We start from the raw sequence: 25,449 nt of genomic DNA, 5'->3' as shown, positions 1-25,449 counted from the left end.
CTTATAATTAGACTAAAAGTAATAATAGTCAATTTAATGACTTTTGTCAAAAAAAATTAATGATCAATTCATTTTTTATAATTTTATCCATTATAAATTATAATTAATATATTTAAAAATAAGATCAAATTTATCATAGCGCTTTATTGTTTATATCAATGCATTAGTTGAAGCATTGTTAAAAATTTAATAATTCTTGTGCAGAGGGAGCTTATTTAATTTAAATAACCTATAATCATTTTTAAAGAAAAATCGTGACTTTATAAACAATATATAAATAAAAATAAAAAATCAATATCGTTTTCATGTGGGAAAAAATCTAATGTAAAAATTAAGAAAGGGAAAGACAAGAAAAGGAAGGAAAGTACACTATCACATAAATGGGGGTGATGGGATTACCTTCTTTGTGCACCGGAAGAGGCAAAACTTATTACACATTAATCAATAACTAATTAATCCGTACGTGTTCCTGATGTTATGTATATATAAAAGTGGCGTACATAAACTCATCGATTAACTTTGTAGTAACTTGCAAGGAAATTAGCATTGCATGTTTACGGAAAGTTGATCATGCAAATCCAAACCATTATTAGCCGAAAAACACGTCTCTATAGCTTCTTCTTCTTTCACATTTTTCTCCCTTCTCATTTTGCCCTCTTGTTTTAACCTATGCGCCACATAAAATAATAGAAATACATTATTCAATGGTTAAAAAACATTATCGAAAAACGTACAATTTTATCTGCTTTTGTGATTGTTTTTATTATATTGTATATCACATATATATCATCATACATTAGGAACAAAATATCTGCCCATGAAAAATTCATTGATGTTAGGTGTATATATAATACACATGTACTAGACGCACTACAAAAAGTTAGCATATTAGTGAGAAAATTTAATGATGAAATAAAATTCTGTCACTAATCTGTCGCTAATCCCTCACAAATTCTGTCACTAAAATTAGTGACAGGACTTAGTGACAAAAAATTTATGTCGCTAAATCAATGAAGGATTATTTCGTCACTAATTTAGAGATGGATTAGTGACAAAATCTTATTCCGCCACTAAATTCTGTCACAAGTCCGTCGTTAATTTTGTTTTAAATGATTATTGACAAAAATTAGTAATGAAAAAATTTCGTCATAATTTCTATTATCAATCTATCACTAACTCTCATTTTATGACAAATTTTTCCGTCACTAATTTCGTCGTAATTCCGTCACTAATCTGTCATAAAAAACATAATATAAATATATAACAATTATTTTAAACTTATTATTAAAATAAAATATAATATACCATAATTTTTAAATAATATATTATATAAAAATTAAAAAAATACAAATATTATAAAAGAAAAAAAAATATATAATATACTTAGTATTTTGTTAAATATTTAAATAAAAATATAAATTACTAGAAATTTTTATTAAAATATAAAAATTAAATTCAAATAAATAATAATATATTAAATATCCATTTCTAATTTGATTTTTTTTTTGTAGTCAAGAATTTATGTGCTGCATGCATGGTGTAATCATCAGTAATTTATTAATTACCTTTTATTGCGTTTTAACAACAATTCATCCTTCCGCACTAAACACAAGAGCTAGTTAAGGAGTTAATTTTGACCATGAATATAAGACCCTTAATTCATTTTATCTCTAATATTTATAATCAATTTTGACCAAACTTGTTTATATCTAACTTACAAGCTAATATATACTCTAATACTATATAAGGGCATTTTAGAGAGATGGTGTCAATTTTATTTAAATTAAATAATTTATTCAGCTATTTTAATTTCTTTAAAATAGTTAAATAGTCCTTATATTAAAAGAGTTTTTAAGGTTATGATAGTTTTAGGGTTTGGGGATGTTGTCATTATTAGCTCATGATTTTTCATTACGCTGGTGATGGAGTTGCAGGGAAATGGTAATTTTACTAAAAATTCATATTATTAATCAGTTATGATCAACGAGTCTGCTAAACGCCATATCAGCACACACATATATGCATGTGTGTATACTTTTGTAACTAAACTAGCTCTCTTCATTTGCACAAATTAAAATTAAATAATGGTAGTAGCCTGTGAATGGTACGGTTCTTTACCCTTTTTTAACAGTTATGTCGATGTTAATTATTGGAAATTTTTTAATTAATAAAGAATGTCCTGTTAATTTATCGTTTGTGAGGCTTTTTTGTTTTTGAACTCGTGTGTAGGATGAACGAACTGCTGTTGTTCAATCAATACACGATATTAACTATAAAGCATTTGGACTAAATAGGCCTTACACTATCATTTCCATATGGTAAATCATAATATATGAGCATGTTGTGGGAAGCTTCTTCGTGAGAATTAGTTACTTAATGTAAACGGCCCGTTCCAACTTACTAGCAACTAATTTCTTGTTTTTCTCTAATAAAAAATTATACATAGGAATGTCCATCCAAACTTGTAAAGCACCTAAAGTTCCACTTTCAAGTTTAGAGTGAGCGAAGTCTATAGAAATCAATTAACTCATCCGTTAAAAAAAAAAATTTCCTCCATTCCTTAATGTAAGAAATACTTAACTGGTTATTCTTTTGATCCTTAATATAAGACCTAATTTAAGAGGTAATATAGATTCTATATGTAAAACTTATTTTATATGTTTATCAATTTTTTCCAAATTAATCGTATTAATATTCTCTCAATAATAATTAAGTAGAAGAGTGAGGAAAGAAATTAAAAAAATAATTAAGATATTTTAGAAAAAAACATATCATATTAACTGATTTAATCAACATCTTTAATCTACTCAAATTAATTGAGTAGGTTTTAAATTAATGACCAGATGAGTAATTTAGATAGATTAAGAAAGAGCATTTTCAAAGATACTTTCGAATTACTTACCAAAATGGTACTCATATCGATCAGTAATAAAATTTAGAAAGTAATGAGAAATTAGAGGGATAATATATGAATAATTGATGAATGCATATTCATGGATACAAACATAGACAAACATATTCGCTGCACATGCAGATTTTGGTGAGGATATATATTCCCGCATGTGTTTTGGTGGCGAGGTTCGTCCTCTTTATCCCACCCATAGCCCCACTTTGCAATACTCTCCTTCACACTCAAGAATAATATTCAAACCAATTCATTGTACACTATCATTCACCAAAAGTACACACCCACACATTTATTGAAAAAGCCAATGTTACAATTTACTCGTTCAAGTCATTAGTATAAGAGGTATTAGACAACAAATTTAAAGAGATTCAAAATATTAACTAATTAAGTTAGTTATTTATATAAAATATATATTGATTTTCTTAAAATATGCTCTTTAATCATCATTTGCATGGAAACTCCCTTACTACTATACTAAATAGGGTAGTTTGAGCTAAAAGATTATAAATTTGTATGAAGACAAAACAGGTTGAAATCGTGTATTTATGATTAAATATATTACTCCTCCGGTCCTTATTATAAGACCCAATTTGATTTTTTATTTGGTTCTAATTATAAGACCCAATCTATTTTGTCTCTTATATTTATGCATTTTTTTCCAAGATAATCCTTCTAATAATGATAGTTTTAGCCAATATACTTAATTAGCAAGGATATTTTAGGAATGACAACACTTATTTATTATAAATAACCAACTTAACTTACTTCCTTAATCTCCTCAAATAAGTCAATTGGATCTTATAATTAGGACCGGAGGAGTAACTAACTCCTATATTTAAAATGGGAGAGACTACATAAAATTCATTGGCCATGGGGAAGGGAGGTGTGGGTCCCCTTATGACCATTTCTTTTATATACTTTTATATCATACTGTGCTCACATAACATTGGATCCACAGGAGTGATTGAGATTGATTCATATTGTAGTGTAACTGTTATAAAATATGATATATATATATATACACTCTTCCGGTTTTTAATATAAGACCCAATTCTTGAATTGGTTTTGGTTTTAAATATAATATCTATTTCTCATATTTATTAATTTTTTCTAAATTACTCCTATGGATACTCTTTCAACTATAATCAAGTAGAAGAGGGAGAGGAGATATTAAGAAAGATGATTATGGTGTTATAAGAAAAATATGTCACTTTTCTTATAATTAACTAACTTATCTAACTTCCTTAATCTAATCAAGTTAGTTAAATGGGTCTTATGTTAAGGACTGGAAGAGTATATAAATTGTAAGGGAGGAGGATATATGTCACATTAAACCTAATTAATGCTATTTGGTATATACGAAAAGCATCAATCTATTTCTTACAACTAAAAGCAATTAATAATGGATATATACAACAATTTTGGATCATAAATAGGACTTGAGTTTGACATTTGTCGGGCTTCAAAGATTCTCTCTTCTTCCTCCTTCGGTCCTTCCTTTACAATATTTTCATATGTACACACAGATTATATATTTATATATTCCTTTACAATTAATATATATGCGAAAATACATTGTAATTTAAGTTTTTGAGTGGTTTTTTTTTCCTTTGTGTATTTGATTAATTCTTATGTGATCAATAACTTCTCTTAATCTACAGAGAAAAAAGCGAAAGTCATCAATAATAATAATAAATGATTGCGCAAATGAGCAATACACACATGGATTAAATTAAATTTTAGAATGTTTATTTTTGTTAACCTAATTACTGTTGTTCAGTTTCCCTTTTGGAAAATAGTGTCGTGTGTGTTTATAGGAAACCGATTTATTATGAAGATATTGACACAAGAGGTGAAGAAATTAGCATTAAAATTAATATGGATAGAATCGCTTATGTCGATGATGTTAGCTGGATGATGGCAAGTGGTGGATGTAACTCAAACAATAAATTGTAGACATATTAATAACAATTCGAAAACAATAAAACTTGTTAATAATTATTTTTTTAATAATATTGATATAATTATATAAATAATATTTAGGTGCAAAATGCAAATGTTGTGTATAACATGAAATCTGAAAAAAGAAACTGCTACATATATCGTAGATGACACAGCTTCTTTTGAATTTTTATTTTATATAATTACATGAATACATGAATATTAATTAAAAATATTAATAATTATTATTGAGTAATTAGTAATTATTAATAATAGTTAACAATAATCAATACTATCTCTAGTACTTAATATAAGAGCTATATAACTAACTTGAAAATATTAAAAATTAAAAATATTTATTTATTTATAATAAATAGATATTGTCTTCTCTAATACATCACTTATCAATTACGCGCATCTAAATTACGCCTTGATAAAAACTTCTTAATATGTGCAATCATCGTAGAAATTTTCTAGTGGATAAATATTAGAGACAAAGTATATTAAATTTTTATAATTAAAATCGAATTGAACCTCTAATTAAATTTTATATCTAAAACTGGAATTGAGGTCATTTATTAAGTTTGCACAAAAATGAAGGATGTAGTCTGAGCGGAAAAATGATTGGCTACACGCGGCAGAGGTCAAGGAAAGATCAAATCGCATCAGTGTGTTGGGCAGGAAAGAGAGAGAAGCAAGTGGGTAAAATGAAAGGCGGTGATTCGTGGAGAGCACGGACATTCTGTAGTGCCCGTAGCATCGTAACATCAACTCCGATATGACAAAAGAATATGAGAGAGCGGGGTGCCCGGGCCCGCACCAGAAATAAGTCGGGTCTGTTTGGTGGCTGCCGGGTGGGGCCCGCCCCAACTTCATCATAATTTTCACCACCCTTCTCCTTTTCCTCCTCCAATCCCCTCATTTTACCAACATTCATCTCATCCTGGGAATATTCTTAATTTAATAATTTTATATTCATTCAATTATTATTTTTATAAAAATGAATATCACCACGCTTTTCTCCAGATCTTATGAGTTTGAAACAAATTATATATGTTATCTTTTTAGCATTAAAATTTTTATCTTCAAAATTATTCACAAACCAAATAATTAAAAAAAAGCATTTTTTGGTGAATTATACATATTATATATTCAAATAATTTAAAATCTGATAGTTAAAATATATGTCACTTTAAGAATATAATTTTTCATATATCACAAGGGTTTAAATACTTGCTTGATAATATCCTTTTATCTTATTATTAATACCTCTATACTCTTGCTTCATGTGTTTAGATTGTAAATTTGTGCTTTATTCCTAAAGGTGGAAGTGAGTCACATTTTTTATCACTTATAATAGGGTCATTTCCAAGAATCTTGTTTTATTTATATCATATTATAGCTATATAGATATTATAATCACCGCTTATTTATTTAATCAAAACTTTTTTTTATTAAATTAAAATTTCACATTCATCACACCCATAAAAGGTCAGGAGCTGAAAGAGAACCTCCACGTGCTGAAAAGTAGAGGTAGAAAGAGAGCTCCTAGCTGATAGTATTAAAAAAAACAGTTTAAAAAATATTCCTGAAAATTTTAAATTGTTATACTTAGTTTAATTTCATTTGAGAGACAATATAGCTAGATAGAACCAAACAACATCCTAGTACCAATTATTTAATAATATTAGTGTATTGTGTGTGGTGTATGTAGATAGGGATTTGGAAACAAGGGCTAATAATGTACTCTTCCGGTCTTTAATATATGACTTAATTATTGAGTTGATTTTGATCCTAAATATAAGACCTATTTCTCATATTTATCATTTTTTCCCCTAAATTATCCCTATAAATATTCCCTCAATCATAATCAAGTAGAAGAGGGAGGAAGGATATTAAGAAATATGATTATGGTGTTTTAAGAAAAGCATATCATATTTCTTATAATCAACTAATTTACCTAACTTCTTTAATCTAATCAAATTAGTTAAATCGATCTTATATTGAGGACTGAAGGAGTAGTTAATTAGGTGTACAAAGCTAGTTTGGTGAACAAGTAAATAATTAAAGAATGAATGAGAAAGAAGTCAGAAATTATTATTATTATTATTATTATATTATTATATTATTATTATTATTATTATTATTATTATTATTATTATTATTATTATTAAATGAGAGTGATGGATAACACACTTGGGAGAGATGATTGCGAAAGACATGGTGCTAAGTAAGTTGCATGTGTTGCAGAATCCAACTAGCATCATCTTCCTATTGATTATTAATTGTTAATTAATTAATTAAGCTGGAGACAGAATAAGCACTTAGGCAGGTTTGCTTTATGTAAGAAAGAATAATGCTTATTGTAGGCGCATCATGAAGAGGCAGCAGCGCAGACATGTAGATCTCGATTGAGAGCTTTATATATATAATCTCACTCATACGTGTATATAAATATATATATATATATGATATATAATAATATAATTATGCTTTTAAACTTTAAGAGACTTTAATTAATAATTTCATAAAGCAGCTAATGAGATGGGGTCAACAACTTCTTCTTCAAAGCCTCATTATATTTACTTATCATGCTGACCACACACTTTAATTAATTACTCTTATAATATAACCAAACTACTATTTGATGTAATTAATCCACATATAAGTGGACGCGGGAGCATTTTTTTCCAGAATATTTTTAAAGGATCTTCATCAAAAGGCATAATTTTAAATAATTTTAAAGCTTAAAAAATGATATCAATAAAATTTATTATGTTTTATACCTCCATTTATAAATAAAATAATTAACAGAAAACTTTGGGCTTAAGTTGATTTTTCATTAGCTAATTAATTTTGTACTCTGTCAGTCAAAAAACATTATTTCTCATTACAAAGTGATTTTTTTAAGTGCGCAGTCGGCAATAATTATAAAAATAAATAAAAATTAACTTATGCAACATAGTACAAATGGACATCATTAAGCCAAAGTTAAAAAATTCAGATAACTCAATTTTTAATATGCCTAATAATAATTAAGATGCATGCATGTGCATGCAAGCCTCAATTACTTCACTCTTAAGTATTAAACAATTATTTTGGCCAAAACAAAAAAAAATTTATTAAACAATTATTTATCAAATACATACATACAAACAAAGGCAGCTTCATCACATCGAGAACGTTAAGGATACGTCTCCCTTTGTTTTGTTTTTTTTTTTTGGGGACTTTGTCTCCATGTTCAATGAAAAGTAAAACAAGCAAAAAATAAAATAAAATAAAATAAAAGTATAGAATACAAGAAAGAGACAAAAGAAATCTTGATGATTTTGTATGTGGCAGAAGGGAATACTGATCCAAATATACCTCAATAAAAACCAGGCCAATTATTCCCATTAACTTCTGCTATACTCTTCTTCATGTTCTCTGTGTCTCTATATATATACACGAATCGTTAATTAATTATTAATTATTTATTTTAAAAAAATGAAAAGAAGTTGCATCTTGAGAGAGCACGGCCTTGCGGTGCTTTTTGTTGCTTCACCTCTGTATCTTTCTTCAATCAAACAAACAAACCAGTAAGGTTCACTTGCATATCTGCCTCACCTTTGTTTTAATTATTGCTCTTCAATAATTGCTAAATTTTTTATCATCATGCTTCATTCATAATTCGTTTTATTTGTCAAATATATAGTAATTTACCCCATAGATGTGCTTGTGTGCTTAGCAAGCCCCACTATTAAAGTAGACAAGATTCATAACATAAGAATTGTCTAGAGAGTCTAATTATTATGGTAACTAAATTCTTGTAGGATACGGAAAAAATAAAAAAAAATGAAAAAAATAATTTAACGGTCACATATATTTATTTCCTAAACTCCAAACATTTAACATAAAAATTAAGCAAGAGATCACTGTATATACACTTGATACCCAAATAAGGACAAAGTAGAAAAAACGATATAATGATCTCAATAACGAAGAAATCCTTTTTCTAATTCTCTTACTAATTAATCATGGCATAAAATAGGGATCTTGTTATGTTGGTTTGGAACTTTTCCTCTTTTTTGCCCATCTTCTTCCCTCATCTTCCTTTTCTAACTATTATATTAAGATATTTCAACAGTTAAAATTTTAATTTTTATAGATTGTTTATAAAAATTTTTAAAAATATTTAGTGCATTTGCAAACCATTAGAATTAAATTTTAATAGAGTTTGTAATTTATTATTTGTTTATTTTTATAATTTAATATTTTATTAATATTTTTAAAAAGATTTAAATCTCAACTTTGTTAAGCCAATGGTTAGAAATAAAAGAAAAGGAAATAGGATAAAAAGAGAAGAGGAGAGTTTTGAACCGCTTGTCATATACATGCACCTCCCTCGTCCTCAAACGAGGGAAGTTGCAAGTTTTACCTTTATTAGTAAAGATAAGCCTCTTGTGGCGTGTGTGTTTAAGTTATCCTCTTCGAATAAAAGATTACTAACAAATAGAAAATTCGAGACAAAAAAAAAACATTTTCTTATTCCAAAAATTTGGCAACAGAAATTTTGCAAGGCAAATTAAATTTTCCGATGAATGACCATATACTTTACGATATGGGACAATGGTTCATACTAAACTGCTTTTATTAAATTGCTGTCATATCATGGTTGTTTTGTTATTTTTGGAAGATATAAATAATAATAATGAAATTGATCGTCACCTGGGGATCCTGAATGAAATTAAAATTTGTGCGGATTATAATAATGGCCCGTGTGTCCTATATACGTACGCATAGATATGTAACAAGTGTGTATGTATATATAAAGAAAATGAAAAGAAAAGAAAGAAAGAGATGGATGTGAATGAATGAAGAGATGGAGGGTATGAATGTTGGGGGAGTGAATAATGCGAGGATGTGTGTCTGGATGCCAAATAATTTGATGATGGGAAGGGCAGAAGGGCATGGGGTCCTCTCTTATTACAACCCACTCCACTGTTCCCAGATGCTCTCTTTGTCCTTCTTCTATTTCTTCCTTTTTCTACTCTATACTTCTCATCATTCTCATCATTATATATGTACACTTCTCACTCCAGCCTCTCATATATAAACATATATGAACTAACCCTATTCCCCAATAATTAATAATAATGCTGGTTAGGTTTGTTAGGTGTAACATAAGATTTGATTCTCTTATAGTAAGTTCGATAGTTTGAATCTATAGTCTCAAAGACTAATAACTGAGGTTGCCATGACTAATAAAACCTCTCGCACTTAAACTTGAATATTAGCCATCATATGGGTGTATATATATGTAGCATATTGATTCTGAAAAAAAAAAGAATATATATTATTACTGTTGGTCTTTATGATTTGATCGCATTTTGATTTTGATCCTTGTAATTTTGAATTATGTTTCTCATCCTTTAAATTTTATCTGTTTGAAATGTTGGTTTCTGTCATAAGAATTTGGAGCTAGGATTAATCGTGTTGACTTTGCTTATGCGGCCTTGACGGGTGTTAAATTTGATTATGTAGACTATATATTGAGGTGGAAGTTGACTTGGGTTAACACATAATTGTATTGTCTAAAACATAAATTGTTTTATAACAAATAATGCTAGTTATGGCAAGAATATATCTAAGAGGCTCAATTTTTTTTTTTTAGTAAAATCAGAAGTATAAATTTTGTGAAAGAAAAAATCAAACTGAGGGAAACTACATCCAACTAGATTTAATTATACTGAAATCCAACTTAATAATTAATAGCATAAAATATTAGACAATTATGGGAAAAATTATTTGTAACTAGAATGACTTGTTGTATATTCACAAAAGGTATATAGTATAACTTATTTTTTGTATAAAATTTTATTCAAAAATACATGGAGAAAGTGTCCAATTCATTATATATTTTCTTTTAATCAAATTCCTTTTTTAACTGTAATTAATTATCATGATATTATTGTATGACTTCTGCATATGTACATATTTGACTGATTATTCTTAAGGGCGACAGTTAATTAATTAACTGATTTTTTTCCCTTAAAATTATGTATTATTCTCCCTTTTTGTTTGGATTTTTTATGTTCGTTCCTCATACATACAATGACGGAGACGTGTACCTATGGTATAAAAAGTAACTTAGACTCGAAATAGTAAGCATATACAATTTAATATGTATGGTGAAGTGAGACTATTTTTCAAAAAAATACAAAAGTGTCGAAATTGATTAAATGTGGATGTCCATAAGAAAGGGGCCGTGTCTGAAGGCTGCCCACTGACCATGTTTTCCACTATCTCTTTTTCTTCTTTGGCTTTTGAATAACAGCTATTATTAAAATATCACTCTTTCATTTATACTATATACTTAAGTGGGGCCTCCTGCATTACATGATTTTAATTTCAAAAAACAAATTTATTATAAATTTTGTACTTCATATTAATATGATAAATGAAACTCATTAAGTACACAATGCAACTTGAAGTTTCAAAAATAACAATGGCTTAATGTCATGTTTAATTACTAATATTTGATCTCGTTTTAGTTTTAATCCCTTGTGAAACAATGATTTTGGTCCTTGAAACTTTGTTCCAGAAAGCAAAAACACGGTTCTTAAAACAAAAAATCTTTAGGTGTACTAAAATAAGATTAAATTTCATATACTAAAATCAGTTACCTCAGATTTGAGTTCTAAAACCAAAGCAGGGTCAAATTAATGAAACTCAAATTAGTATAATCATAGTCCTATTTAGGGTTGAGATCACTGGTGAAAAAATTTAAACAAATACAATCAATAGAAAAGGCTGCAACATAATAGCATCTCTTAGCTTAAAGGGAAGAAAAAGTAAAAGTACAGTATTTAGTATAAAGCAAGCCATAGAGCCTAGATAAATAATTTAATTAATTACATCACACGTGGATCTGTAGATTGGGTTAAAGATCGAACATTAATTAATTAATTGAGACATTGCTATACTCTCACTTTTCCCCCCCAAAAATTTGAATATATATTCTTAGTACAACATACCCACTTGATGGCTGCTGCAATAAAGTTTTGAAGTGGCTAGTTGTAAATTGTAAACTCCCAATGTACCAAAATCATTACATCACGTTCTAAACTCCATTTATATTCATCGCACTTTGTTACTTTCACTAACAAAGGTACAATACTTCTCATAGTTTACACTTATTAATTATATTTAGCTAGAGTTGTTACATACCACATATTTATAATATTAAAACCTATATATATATATATTTACTGCCTGGATCTGTTTGTGATTCGATTCGTTTCTCTGATTTTAATATATACGAGGCAAAGTGTGTGTGTTTGTGTGGATTTCACAGCTTTGGCATATCAAAATCTTTTGTTGTGTAATTGATTTGTTATTCGGATATTTGATGTAACTTTTCGGATTGTTTAGTGTTGGATATTAATTGTTGGACTTTCATATATTTCATCAAAACTTTCTATATTATTCTTTTACCATCGAGAGACTTACATCTTATTGTAGCCCTAGAACAACCACACACACACACACACATAAAATCTTTAAATACGTCAAGATGATTAGCTATTCAAGAGTGACATTTGATATATCAGTAAGGCTTATCTTTCTGTACAACATTGGATTACATAGTGTTGTGATTGAATTGAGGATATATGTGTGCGCGCGCGCGCATGTGGATGAGATAAATAATGAAGTTAACGTCTTCTTCTTTTTGGTATAACTTTATTTGTAGGTTTCATTTGTCTTTCCAAATCAAAAAAGATATGAATCTTCTGGGATGCCAATATCATGTCGCCCACTTGTTGCAATCAAAACCACAACTAGAAGAAATTAATTAAACAGAATTTTTTGAGAGATCTCTTCCAATCGTTAATTTCCCTTTGAAATTAAATTAAATTAGTTATTGTTGCAATTAAATAGATAGGGCTCAAGTTCTTGATTTGTTAATTTGTTTGTTTGTTTTTAGTCTCTCATCAGTCTTTTTGAGAAGACGACTCAAATTGATTAGAATCAAGCAAGTAGCTTCAATCGGTTCCATAATATAAATTAAAGGGTTTTGTGTTGATGAGATGAGATTTGATTCAGTTACATTAATCGTCTGAGACGAAAGATTGAAATTTAATCACTTGTGAACACTATAATAAAAGTAACAGATAAACATATCGATAAAGATTTCAGTTCAATTCCTTGATCCATAAAATCCTTTTTAGATCTTTGATCTTAACACTATTAGTCTTCAATCATAATCTTTAGCATCAATCATTATTTTTTTAACAAATTAAGCTTAATATATATTTAGTATTAGTGAATGTTTTGTAATCATTTAAAATTTCAATGCCGATAGTTTTTTAATTAATGAAATTAATAGTGTTTATATTTATTATTATATATAATAAAAATATGTTTTCTACAAATTATATTATACCAAATACCAAATACATATTTGATAAAAAAATTTATTTTGTTAATTACCATGTAACTTAGTGACATGAAACCTTTTCTATAAGTGAGAGGCAGGGTTCAGTCCTTCTTGCAATTTCAAAAAAGAAACTAAATTCAAACAACAAAGAAATTTCATGTGGCTTTTTTAAGCCACATGTATATTATAAACTACTTTAAATGGTAAGAATTTAGAAATAATAAATTATAGAAATTAGAAAGGGACATGGCAACCTAATTAGTTAAAATCATGATTACATATTTCTTGATATAAACAGGCCTCCTATGGCATCTAATAGATGGCGGTTCTTCCACATATGTAACACATTACGCTTCCACTTAAGTGTTTGGTGTTTGAAACTCTCAACGCTAAATCCATAGAAGTACTTGAAATTTTATTACTCAGTTCAAAACTACTGCAAAGCAATTTTACTTTTCTTAGCCACTCATCGCTTGTATTAGCCTCTCCATTATTGAAGTATTTCAATTTTATGATCTTTCTTTTTTTTGCCGGCAACTGTTTGAATTTTATCTGATATTGTATAAATTGTTTATTTTAATAAATACATAGTCTTAAAAATGACCTACCCTGGGGGAGCAATATTATAGAGGCATACGAATTTATGCCCCTATAATGTTTTACTCCTTCGGTCCTTAATATAAGACCCATTTAACTAATTTGATTAGATTAAGAAAGTTAGGTAAGTTGGTTAATTATAAGAAAAGTGACACATTTTTCCTAAAACACCATAATCATCTTTCTTAATATCCCCTCTCCCTCTTCTACTTAATTATGGTTGAGAGAGTATGTATAGGGGTAATTTAGAGAAAATTGATAAATATGAGAAATGAGTCTTATATTTAGGATCAAAACCAACTCAAAAATTGGGTCCTATATTAAGGACTGGAGGAGTATTTGTTAGACCGACACAAATCTACTCATAAAATATACAAATCTTATAAAATTTTCTTAGATGCAAAAGTGCATATGAATGTTCTCAAAGTAAAGCAAAAATGTCATGTCTATTACCTATACCTAACATCTGTTACTTAGGGTGACGGGCTCACTTGATGTCCAACGATTATGAAGTAACGGGCATTAGCTAGACTTAATAAATCTATCACTTTTGCTCATTTAAAAACATTCATGTGTATAATTGTATTTAAAGAAAAAATTTTATGATATCAAATCCGCATGAAAAATATTTTATAAATAGCTAGATTTGCATCTTAATATATTTTTTATTACAGAGATAAAAAAGGACTTGGATGTGGTTTTACTCCCTCTAATCCTTATTATAAGATTTATTTTATAACACAAATTACATTATAAATTCAAACAAGTCTTATATTAAGAGAGTGTTTGGATATCAAATTCGCAAGCTCTAGAAGTGCTTTTTTAAAAACATTTTTTTACATATTTATTTTATATACTATAAAATTATTTTTAAAATTATAGTTTGATTTCTATTCAGATACCTCTTAAATATCACATATGTGGGGAAGGGATTCGTGGAGAGTGCAAAAAAAGACAAAGGCAATGGAAAAGGAAGAGGGGCTTGCGTCCACGTAAGAGCCGTCAAAGGGGCAGTTTCCGCTTCCCTCGCTGTGGGACCCACCACCCCCTCGCCTAATCCTCTCGCCTCTTGTCACCCACCCGTCTCCATCACCACCCCCTTCACCCACCCATTGGATCTTCAATTCCGTGTGTCTGTGCGTGTGTGTTTTTCTCCTAACTTTTTAAATATAGTTATCCCTAGAATTATGGTTAAATTAGAATTAGAGTCCAAAATATGGGTTGGTCTGTTCTATCTTTTTTTTAAAAAAAAAAACCTTAGCATTAGGCCTTGACAATTAGGCATTTTTATTGAAGCCTGATAAAACGGTCATAGATTTGAATAAATCTATAATTATTTTATTTTATTTTTAATTTTTTTCAAATTCCTGAAAAACGAAAAAAAAAAACTATAGTATTATGGAGAGTTTATGTGGTTTAAAATCTATCATAGCACATTTTAATGACAAGTAATAGTGTTCAAATAGTAATATTTGGGTTGTTGGGTTCTCCGGATAAATCTTATTCCGTCAAAAGGGTAGGCACTGTTACTTTATTCACGTTCGAGCTAGAGTCAAGTTGGGATAAAAATGATGTCTAGTTAAATAATAAGTTGGGCTTCTATTTAGCTTTAAAACCAGGCTAGCCCATGCCTATATATATGTATATACATGTATATATATGTAAATTAACTATAATGTACATTATTTATATCAAAGAAAATGGGGGAAAATATAAATACAATTTCAATTTTAGAATCAAATTTTTAGAAAACTGGTTTTCAATTTAGAAATATCAATGTCAACTTTTGAAAATAGTGTCAAATTACTTAACTTTTTTTTGTGGAATTATTAGTATCAAAGGTTATAACAAAAGTCTTTAGTATGAAAATTTAAAATGTTTGCGTTAAAACTAACAAGTATTGGTTCAAGTGGAAAGGACTTGAACACTTTAAATATCATATCCTGGATTCAATTCTCAGGGTGGTGTGTATGGAAAAAATACTGTTGAGAGAGGTTCTGTTACGGCGCTTGACAGTATCTCGAGAGATTAGTTTCTTACCGTTCGGGTAAAAGAATACTCTGGGCAACCAAAACAAATGTTTGAGTCAAATTTGCAAAAAAAATTGAGTCAAATTACTTAATGACCTTTAATTATTATTATCTGGCATTAACTACGTATAGTCTAGTCGCAAAATAATGTTAAATTCATTTCCTGATCTCGTCCAGATTAAGAAAAACAGCCATCACCAACAATAACTTTTTGTTATGTCACGTTGTTCACTTATTGTTGGTGGGCTAATTAGTAAAAGGTTAAACTTTATATTTAGAGACCATTTAAATATTTAAATTTTAACCATAAAATTAATACAAATTAATCGATTAGTCTTAAAATTTATTATTATATGTATAAACGAGATCAATTATCTTTTCAGAAGATATTGCAAATTCCATTTGCTTGGCACCTTGTTGATGCATTTGTGAAGTTTTGTCTTGTCCTTTTCGTACTTTTCCTCCAATTCACGAGCAAGTTACATCCATGATTTGCAAGTAACGAAACATATATATGAATGTTGGGAAAAAGTTTGTGTGCATTGAACATATATATACAGCTGCTGTGCGTGTGACACTGGTCCACCCAATAAGATATTATATTTTTATACATCTAATCTGTTAAATGAAAAACGACATCAACCATCTTGAAAAATTAATTAAATTATATACAAGTAAGTGGTGGAAAATTATTGAGTAATATCGTTATCTATGATGTTATTAAAGGGATGTAACGTTCTTTAAATAAAATCTCGAATTCAAGTTTGTTGAATGAAACAACATGCTAGAAAATTTTCCCTAGGTTATTTGAGATTTGATATATGGAACTTCAATCCAAATTCTTTTAGATATTTTGCTTGATAATTCTCTTTTAAAAAAATATCATCCACAAAATAACCATATATATATATATATCATTATATTGTATCGGTCATCAAGACAGGGATATGAAACTATTTTGGATATTTTGCATTACTATGGGATCTAACACAAATGAAAAATTAATCTACCGGAATTATATATTTAAAATAATTGTAGCTACGCTTTTTTAAAGTTTAATCAATAGTTTTGACAATGAAATATGTGATTTGGACTCATCAACTGATGGTTGAACAAAACGAATTATCCCACATATATGACGATTAAGCAGCAATAAGAAAAAGAGAGAAAGCAATTATAAATAGTAGTTCATATGATTAGTGATGATTTAGTGACTGACTTTGATATAAATAGGAAAAAGAAAGTTAAGAGATTGTTGAGTAATATATATCTATCTATATATATATATATATATATATATATATAGTGAAGAAGGGTGTTTTGGAATTAGCAACATGTTTGGAGTGATTAGGTAGCTGTTTTACTAGAAAGCACTTTTGGATGAGAAAGACAATAAGGTCTAATCTCATATAATATCTCTCCAATAACAATAATTAGTGATCCAATTCCTTCCTGTTTATTAGCGTAATCAAAGTGGATAATATATCGCTATTATGCGCATTGACTTTTTTAAATACTGACAAACGAAGCATCCAGTTTTATTATATTATTATATCATAATCACATAAGCATGCATTCTATATATGATAAGAATAATTAATAAACATCTTCATTTCTTCAAATTAAATTACTGATGGCCCTATTATTTAATTTCAAAATTATTGTATTTCCTGTTGGTTGCTGACAAAGATACAACTCAAAGAATCTCATAAATTATTTTAAAGTAAAATTTGTTTAATTTTGTTAAAATTATAGAGAACCCTCTTGTATACTTGTTTACAAAAAGTTATACTCTAATCTAATTTGTAACACCGTTAAGAATATGCTGTTAAAGATAAAATTATATATGTTAAAAGTTTTGGAATCACAAATTTTCCTCATAATCTAAATATCCATCCCGCTTAAATTTAAAGAATTTTCGGATAATTATGTATGGGGTATATTCAGCAGGAAAAATTAGTAAACATAAATTATATTAAAATTAATTAAATAGTTGTAACCAACCCATATATTTAAAACTAAAAAAGATAGACTATATATGCCCTCCTAAATTTTAATTTTTCTAATAAATAATTTAACTAAACTTTGAATCATGTAGAATAATCCCTTTACATGTGCAAAGACATTTTCGTCATGTTCTATTGCTAAAAGTATCATCAATTGAAATATATATATATATATATATATATCACGCTGGAGGGAAAATGAAATATTGAAGGAGGCATACATATTGACATATTAATTCTAATATAATGATCATGGAAGACAGTTGCAATTAAATGAAGGAAACAAGGAAGTGCAAATTAAAGTAGAGTTTCTCTGGATCTTAGCATTGGATATATAATTAGAAGCAGTTCATGTTCTCTTGTTCACCTTACTTAGGACATGCACACATCAAATAGGGTTTTCATTTGACTGGTCATTATCAGCAGAGAAATAAAGATACCTATAGAAGTAGCCATGAAACGAATGGATAGAAATAAGGGTTTAATTAATTGCTTGGTGTGATGAATTTGTGTGGGGGTGAGATCTTTTTCAAGGCATTATACTCTTAAGTTGTCTTCATTGCCTCGGATTCCACACTGTCTAATTATAGCTTCAGTTTAAAAATTTCAGTCATTATTAGATTTTACAGAATTCATATATGATATCTCCACTTTTAATATCAACCATATCCTTAGAAAAATTTTTCTAATCCTATTTATAAGTCACTTTTAGTATGTTTCACGCAAACCAAGACAAGTTTTAAATTTCACTAACTCTCATTTAAAATTCAACAACTTTTTAACTTTATCCCTATTTTTATATATTATACCTATTGAAGTTGTGAGTTCAACCATCCATGAATATGTTGGATGCACGAGTTCCATTGAACAAAGGATGATAATAAAAAGAGATATATCGTGTGTTCAATACTGATTGACTTAAATACTTACCTCTCACAAATAATAAAGATGTTAAAGGTAGTTTAATACTCCCTCCGTTTCTTATTATAAGAGGCAAATAACTGAATTACGTTGATAAAAAAAACAGTTAAAATTAGTTAAGAACAATCAATGTGTAAAAAGTACATTTTTTTTTCCAAAAATGCCCTTATTAATAAGGAGAGAGAGCATGACAGAAAACAATGATAAATTATTAAAAGAAAGAGAAGTGGGAAGGAGAGAGAGTGTGAGTTGGAGACAATAAATATGGGTAAAATAGAAAATCAACACAAAAAAGTAGAGACAACTTTTAAATGTCTCTTATATATAGGAACATGCCATAAGCATCAAATGTCTCTTATAATAAGGAACGGAGGGAGTAATCTTCTTCAATTTCTTTCTCATTTAATAATATGAATATTCTATATTACTACCCACATTCCTTAATATAAAAGCATATAAAAGCTAATTAATTAACTTGGGTACATAGACTAAAAAATTTCAATAAATTATTAAATTATAACATATGTGATATGATTTTTCTAAAATACATTTAGATAATATTAGATGATATATTAGTTTATAAGTTGGATGGTATATGGGTCGTACATACTGAGACAAGAGGGACTGTTTTTGGTGATTGATTGTACTGTAACCTGTGGTGTGTGTATTATATCTTTGTTTCTTGCTAAAATGATGTTCTGATTTGAAGGCGCATGTCTTCTCATGTTTCAAAGTTGATAATAATGCTGTTGAGAGACCAGCTAGGATCTGCCCGGCTTTGCTAGCTTACTCCTATACCTTAATTAATTTTGTTTGATGGTTTTTGTTTTGGAATTAAGAGGCTTTCTCTGAATGATTTCAGGGACATGTCAATCAAAACTTCTGCATAAGACAAACATATCCTTATTTAACATGTATGGCATCACATGTTGGGCTACATGGGCATTTAGTTCCTGTCCTATGTCTTCATCATCATCATAATATGCCTCTTCCCTCAACTGAAGAAACTCATGCATCCAATATATTTACAATTGATTAAACATATAACCTCGTGTTTAAGTAAGATTTAAGAAAGTGTTTCGTGTCAGTTTGGCCAGATAACCTTAATAATAAAAATCTCATAAATAAATAAATCAAATTGAATCATGATAATTCTATGTAGATAACATAATTTTTATGGTATGAAGAAGTCTTGAGTATTATGAAATCTATTTTGCCCTTTAGTTTTATAAAAAAAAAAAAAGAATAAAAACATAGAGAATACGAGAGTGATTAGGGCTTTTAAAAGGTGATGACCATTCTAATTAATATATATACATGATATTTCTAAAGGTCATTATGAAAAACCTCATGAAATCATAAATTGTTAATTAATAGTATAAAACCCTCTATTTTAATCCAAAAAGATTCTGATCATATATTGATGGGTTATTTATTAAAAAAAATGTAGACAGAAAAAGATGGAGGGCACAGAAAATATAATTGGGAGATAAGTGTTTGAAGGAGTTGATGAGTTTCAGGCTTAATGGAGAAATGCCGTGAAGAAAGAGACAGAGAGAAGTCCACAGAGTTCCGGTGAATTCCTTGGAAATGTTAATTATCACTCACTTGTCATACTCATAGCTCAAAAGCCATCCCTTCTTCCACCTTTAATTTGCCAAATGCCAACTCTATCTCCCTCACTTTGATTTCGTCCTTCCAATATTAATATATCTCTCTCTGTCTCTCTCTCTATGCGCCATCACATTCACAACCAAAAAGTTCAAAAACATGTAATTTCTAAGATTTTAATTTATTTTATTTCTCATATAAATTGTATAAAAAATTTATAGATAAAATTACACAACTAAAAAAAATCGAGATGTTGAGTGCATATGAGAAATAAGATCAATGATAAAATTTTTATATCTACCCAGTATTAATTAAGGAGCTCTTTCATTAAGTTGGAGGAGTACTTATAAATTAGTTGATGAGATCCTAAATACAGGAACTAGAAGATAATTTGTAGATATGAAGAAAATCCTTTAAGTTAATTATTTATTCGTAAAAATGTGTATTAGTTTTTTTATAATATTTTTTTAATTATTTGTATTAGAACTATTCTTTGATGAAAAATTTCTTTAATACATGCTATCAATAAGGAAAAGTTGAACAAGAAATTATAAAATCAAGAGAGAAAGTAAATTACGAGGAAAATTAAAGACATATAGCAGAGAACTCATGGAAGCGCAGGGCAGCATTATCAGCAAAGACAGTGAAGCGTGGGCTGTTTAATTAGCTTTTTTTTTTCCCTTCCTGTTAACTTTTCTTTCTCTCTTCTCGATCCTCCTCCTTTTTCTTCTTTTACTATCTTTTTGGCTGTAATGTGTTCTCTTTTCTGGGAAGATGACCTTTTTAGTCTCCATGTGCCTTCTCTCCTATGTCTATCCATCGCCTTCATTATTCCAACACTACAATCTCTCATTCCAACCATCTCACATGAAAGACAAATGCCCTTAAAGTGTGGCCTTATGCTCACCCACAGGTGCACCAACTTCATTCCACGTCCCCTGCCTCCCTCCCGATCGTGACGTGGCTGTCAAAAGCATCCAGCTTCCATGGCTTCTCGCCTTTCCAGGAATATATATATATATATTAAAGTAAAACAAAACAAAAAGTCATCCTCAAATAACAAGTCATAAGTGGTAACATGTCGCTCACAATGAGAAATAGAAGAATCAAGATGAGTTGGCAAGGCAAGGTTGTTCTATTGACATCACAAAAGCTTTAATGACATGAATGCTCCTCAGTGAATGAAAAACCAGGCTTTAATCTCATCTATGATCTCAAGCCGTTAGTCCTTCAATTAAATTATTATTCTTCTTTTTTAATTTATATATATACATAGTTAAGCGAAAATTTATGATGTGGTAATTATGTTAAAGTTGTATTATGAATGAAATGGGGCAAGAAAAGGTTAAGCCAACAAACCCTAATCATAAATTTGGACGTTGGGACCCTCCTTGAGTTTTGGGCATCTTTTTTTTTTTTTTAAATAAATTTTTTAATGTTATTTTAGAATTTTCTGAGGCAAAGTCGAACAGTGATAGCTCAAGAACAAACCATGTGAGTGGGGAAGACCCGTCTTTAAATCCGAAAAGAGGAGTTTGCTTGTGCAATAGTCCAAAAAGTCAAAGCATCAAATCCAAAAATACATCGAAAAGTCTCTTCCTTTTAATAAGAACAAAACCATCAAAATACTCACATCATATAAATATATATATATATACGCACATATATATATCACACACACACACACTGTACCTTTCCTCTTTCGCGTACATATACTGTACTCTGAAGCATATTATTTGTCTTTTCATCATCTCTCTCTAACTCTTCAACAGTTTCATTTCAATTTTTTCACCGAAGAACTTTTAACCTTATATAGATATATATGAAGCAATAAAGTTTAATTTCTTGTACGTTTGGTAGAGGAATGATATATATATAGTCAGTATCTAAAAGCAGGAAGAAGAGCCGAAAGAAGAAAAAGATAACGATATATCGAACCCACACATGATAGTTTGTTCGCACATTTTGCTTTGATTTATTAGGTTTCTGCTTTTTCATGTAACTATATATATATAATAATAATAATAATAATCCATATATATGTGTGTGTGTGCGTGTGCCTTCTGGAGCCTTAATTTGGATTTAGCTGGAAAACATATTTCAAAGTTGTGTTTATTTTAAGCTTATTAAAATGTAATGAGTGGACGATATTGGTTTTAGTTAGGTGATGTGGAATCTTTTTAATTCATTGATTGACGCTTATATGGACAGTGATATTATAGAAGCACCAGTCTTTTTTGACCTTTTATTTGTTCCTACAAATCACTTATTTTGGGGACAGAAGGGAGAAACATAGGTTAATCAACACAAAAAAGAAATCATGCAAATTACTTTAATTATTATTAACGTACTTTGATTTTCCAGAGTGACTGCCGTTCTCTGAAGCTTAATTATTATTCTCTGTCATTATTACAGAGGGCTACTTTAATCACTTGACATTGTTAAAAAAATTCAGTTAAAGATAGAGAATCTTATCAAATTTGTCAATAATTTGAATTAGTTTTAAAAATTACCTCTAAAACACTCTATTCACTCAATTAATCCCTCTCTCTGTATTTTAAACACCCGATATTAGAAACAGTGAATAATAATTAATGATTGGGTTGGATTGTCTTGGCTGAAGCATGTAGTGTGTGGAAATCTAAATATGTGAATGATTTTGAGAAAAGATAATTAGTAATTAAAAATTAATTTGACTAACGAAATTTGTAAAATATGAAATTAATAATATTTTACGTAACTATCTGCTTAACTATAACATTTTTTCATTAGAAAATAATAATAACTCTCCTAAAACAAACAACTACTAGAAACTACATGTTGTGATTGATCTCAGCGCCGGCTTTTCAAATCCAATTTCAACTGCTTTCTATTTACTTTTTGTGTGTGTGTGAATGAAGCATGAAAGATCGGTTTTTTAAACGAAGTATTTATGTTTTTAATATGCACAACAAGTAATTTTATCAGGGTGTATTAAGCTTTGATTTTATTAATTTGTAATAGGAATGATCAAATTGAGTTTAAACGAAAGGCACCTCGTATAAATCCATCATGGGAAAGCATGCATCGAATTATATATTGTCCCTAAAAAAATATATATTAAAATTATATTTAAAACTTCTATTATAATTAATGAATTAATTTTTTAATTTATATGAACTGTAAATTTTTCATATATTGCACTTAATGTGTTGTGGAAAATTTTCTTGCAGGAATTATATACCAGCTGTGTAGAAATGAATGTATATGGTTATGCATGTATTAGAATATCGTACAAAATATGTTCCCAATTATTTAAAATTATACATAATTATAATTACTCACTGTACATGCAAGATGCACATTTAATTATTTATTTAGTTTTATGAATTTTAATTTATGAATTGGAATAACAAAGAAATATATTTCAAGGCTTATAATTGTCCAATTTATTATTGACAGCAGATTGGGCCAGTCATCTTTATACTTGGGCTTTGACCGCTCATGTTCTGCAAATGTCTATGAAAAACTGTTGTGGGCTTTTAACAGGAATATTGGGCCCGTCGGATTTATGTTGGACCTTCCGGCCCTTGACTTTCCCGACCCAATATTGCCCTAATCCTTCTTTTGCTCCGTCGGCCATTCTCACCGCCGTCCAAGATTCTTCTGTCACCTCCCGTCGCGCTCTCCACCCCATGCGCTAATATCCTAATCCTGCTGTGCCAATAATTTTTGCCATCCATCGGCCGACGAGGAGGCAGAAATTGAATCGATGAGGAATCCATCACACAAATGGGCATACATTAGGATCATCACTGGAACAATCGTCGGGGGCATTCTTGGGTTCTACGTTATGCATCGCCTCGAAGCTAATTATAAGGTTACTTCTCTACTCTCTCTTTACTTTTTTAGTCCATTTTACAGGGCGTGATAGAGAGACTAAGATTTGAGATTGATCGGATTTTGAGCTGCCTGATGGAAGGACCTAATAATTCAACTTGAAATCATGTGCTTTTGGAATGTGTCTTTTATCTTATTTATTTATTTTTGTCTTGTTTGAAGTGTAACTAATGGCTGATGTGGGGAATTGTGTTGATAACAGGAGAGAATGAATGAAAGACTGAGAAACTATGAAGCCGAATTGCAGAGGAAGAAGCAAGAGAGACTGAATGAGTTTAAAGAAGAATCGTCTTAGCCTTCCGATTGAATGCCACGCCTCTTCTTCGGGCCCCTGTTAGAATTTTTGTATGATCTCGCCTTTCCTTTTCTTTTCTTTGCCCGGTGTCTCAGAAATGCTGTGGAACTGGAAAGAGATGCCATTATTCTGTTTCTAGTAGTTAATTTTATGAACTTGGTTTATTGAAATCGAACATCTCTAGCCTTGCTGACATTCATGTTTTGGACATGAAAATGGCTGTTGATCAGTGATTGTGAGCTATTCCTCTGGCATAACCTTTTGATTATTATCATTATTTGAATGCATTCCAATAAAAATTTGTATATTAGACCGGTTCTTCAGTTACTAGTTAGGAGTTAACAGAAGATAGAACCTGATCCTTGTCCACCAATGTCCCATACAGCCCTAATACTTTCAGCAAAATCACCTCCAAGAGAAGACCTCAAGGCAGTGCGATACACCCTTTTCATTACATCCCGGAGCTGAATTGTTACTGCAGCTCAGTGTTTGATCCAAAGGATGGGTTATGATGGTATTCGAACTAAAAGCTGCTTCAAGTCTTTGACTGTGCCTCAGACACCCAGGTTTAGAACTGCATAATCAATGGACTTGTTTAAGATTCTCGTCTTTGATAACTCTTGTGATGCTCAAAGTCTCAAAGATATTACATTTCATAATGTATCTGACAATGTCATTTATTTTTCAATAAACATAGAACAATGTATATAGTGTATGTGGTGCATTACTTGTACATCCAAATGCACGATGAAGAGGGCCTGTCTTTAAGGTCAAAGTACTACATCTGTTGAGACATATCTTCACTTTAATGCTTGATGTGGATGATAAAGCAATTTATACAA

General features: G+C 29.3%; 2 long non-coding RNA genes across 2 annotated transcripts; one reads left to right on the top strand and one right to left on the bottom strand.

Annotated features, from left to right (window-relative positions):
- LOC114740971 (uncharacterized) lies at positions 1 to 24,584 on the bottom strand. The gene is made up of 3 exons (XR_003739732.1): positions 24,513 to 24,584; positions 7,921 to 7,924; positions 1 to 12 (listed from the first exon to the last, which is right to left on the bottom strand). It is a non-coding gene; the product is annotated as an uncharacterized LOC114740971 (long non-coding RNA).
- Positions 24,098 to 25,449, top strand: LOC114740970 (uncharacterized). The gene is made up of 3 exons (XR_003739731.1): positions 24,098 to 24,292; positions 24,515 to 24,657; positions 24,993 to 25,449. It is a non-coding gene; the product is annotated as an uncharacterized LOC114740970 (long non-coding RNA).

Source organism: Neltuma alba, unplaced genomic scaffold, assembly GCF_004799145.2.
Source record: "Neltuma alba isolate B1F8T4 unplaced genomic scaffold, ASM479914v2 tig00003215_pilon, whole genome shotgun sequence".
NCBI lineage: Eukaryota > Viridiplantae > Streptophyta > Magnoliopsida > Fabales > Fabaceae > Neltuma > Neltuma alba.
The sequence above is the reverse complement of the archived record's forward strand: the minus strand, read 5'-3'. Positions and strand labels throughout refer to the sequence as shown.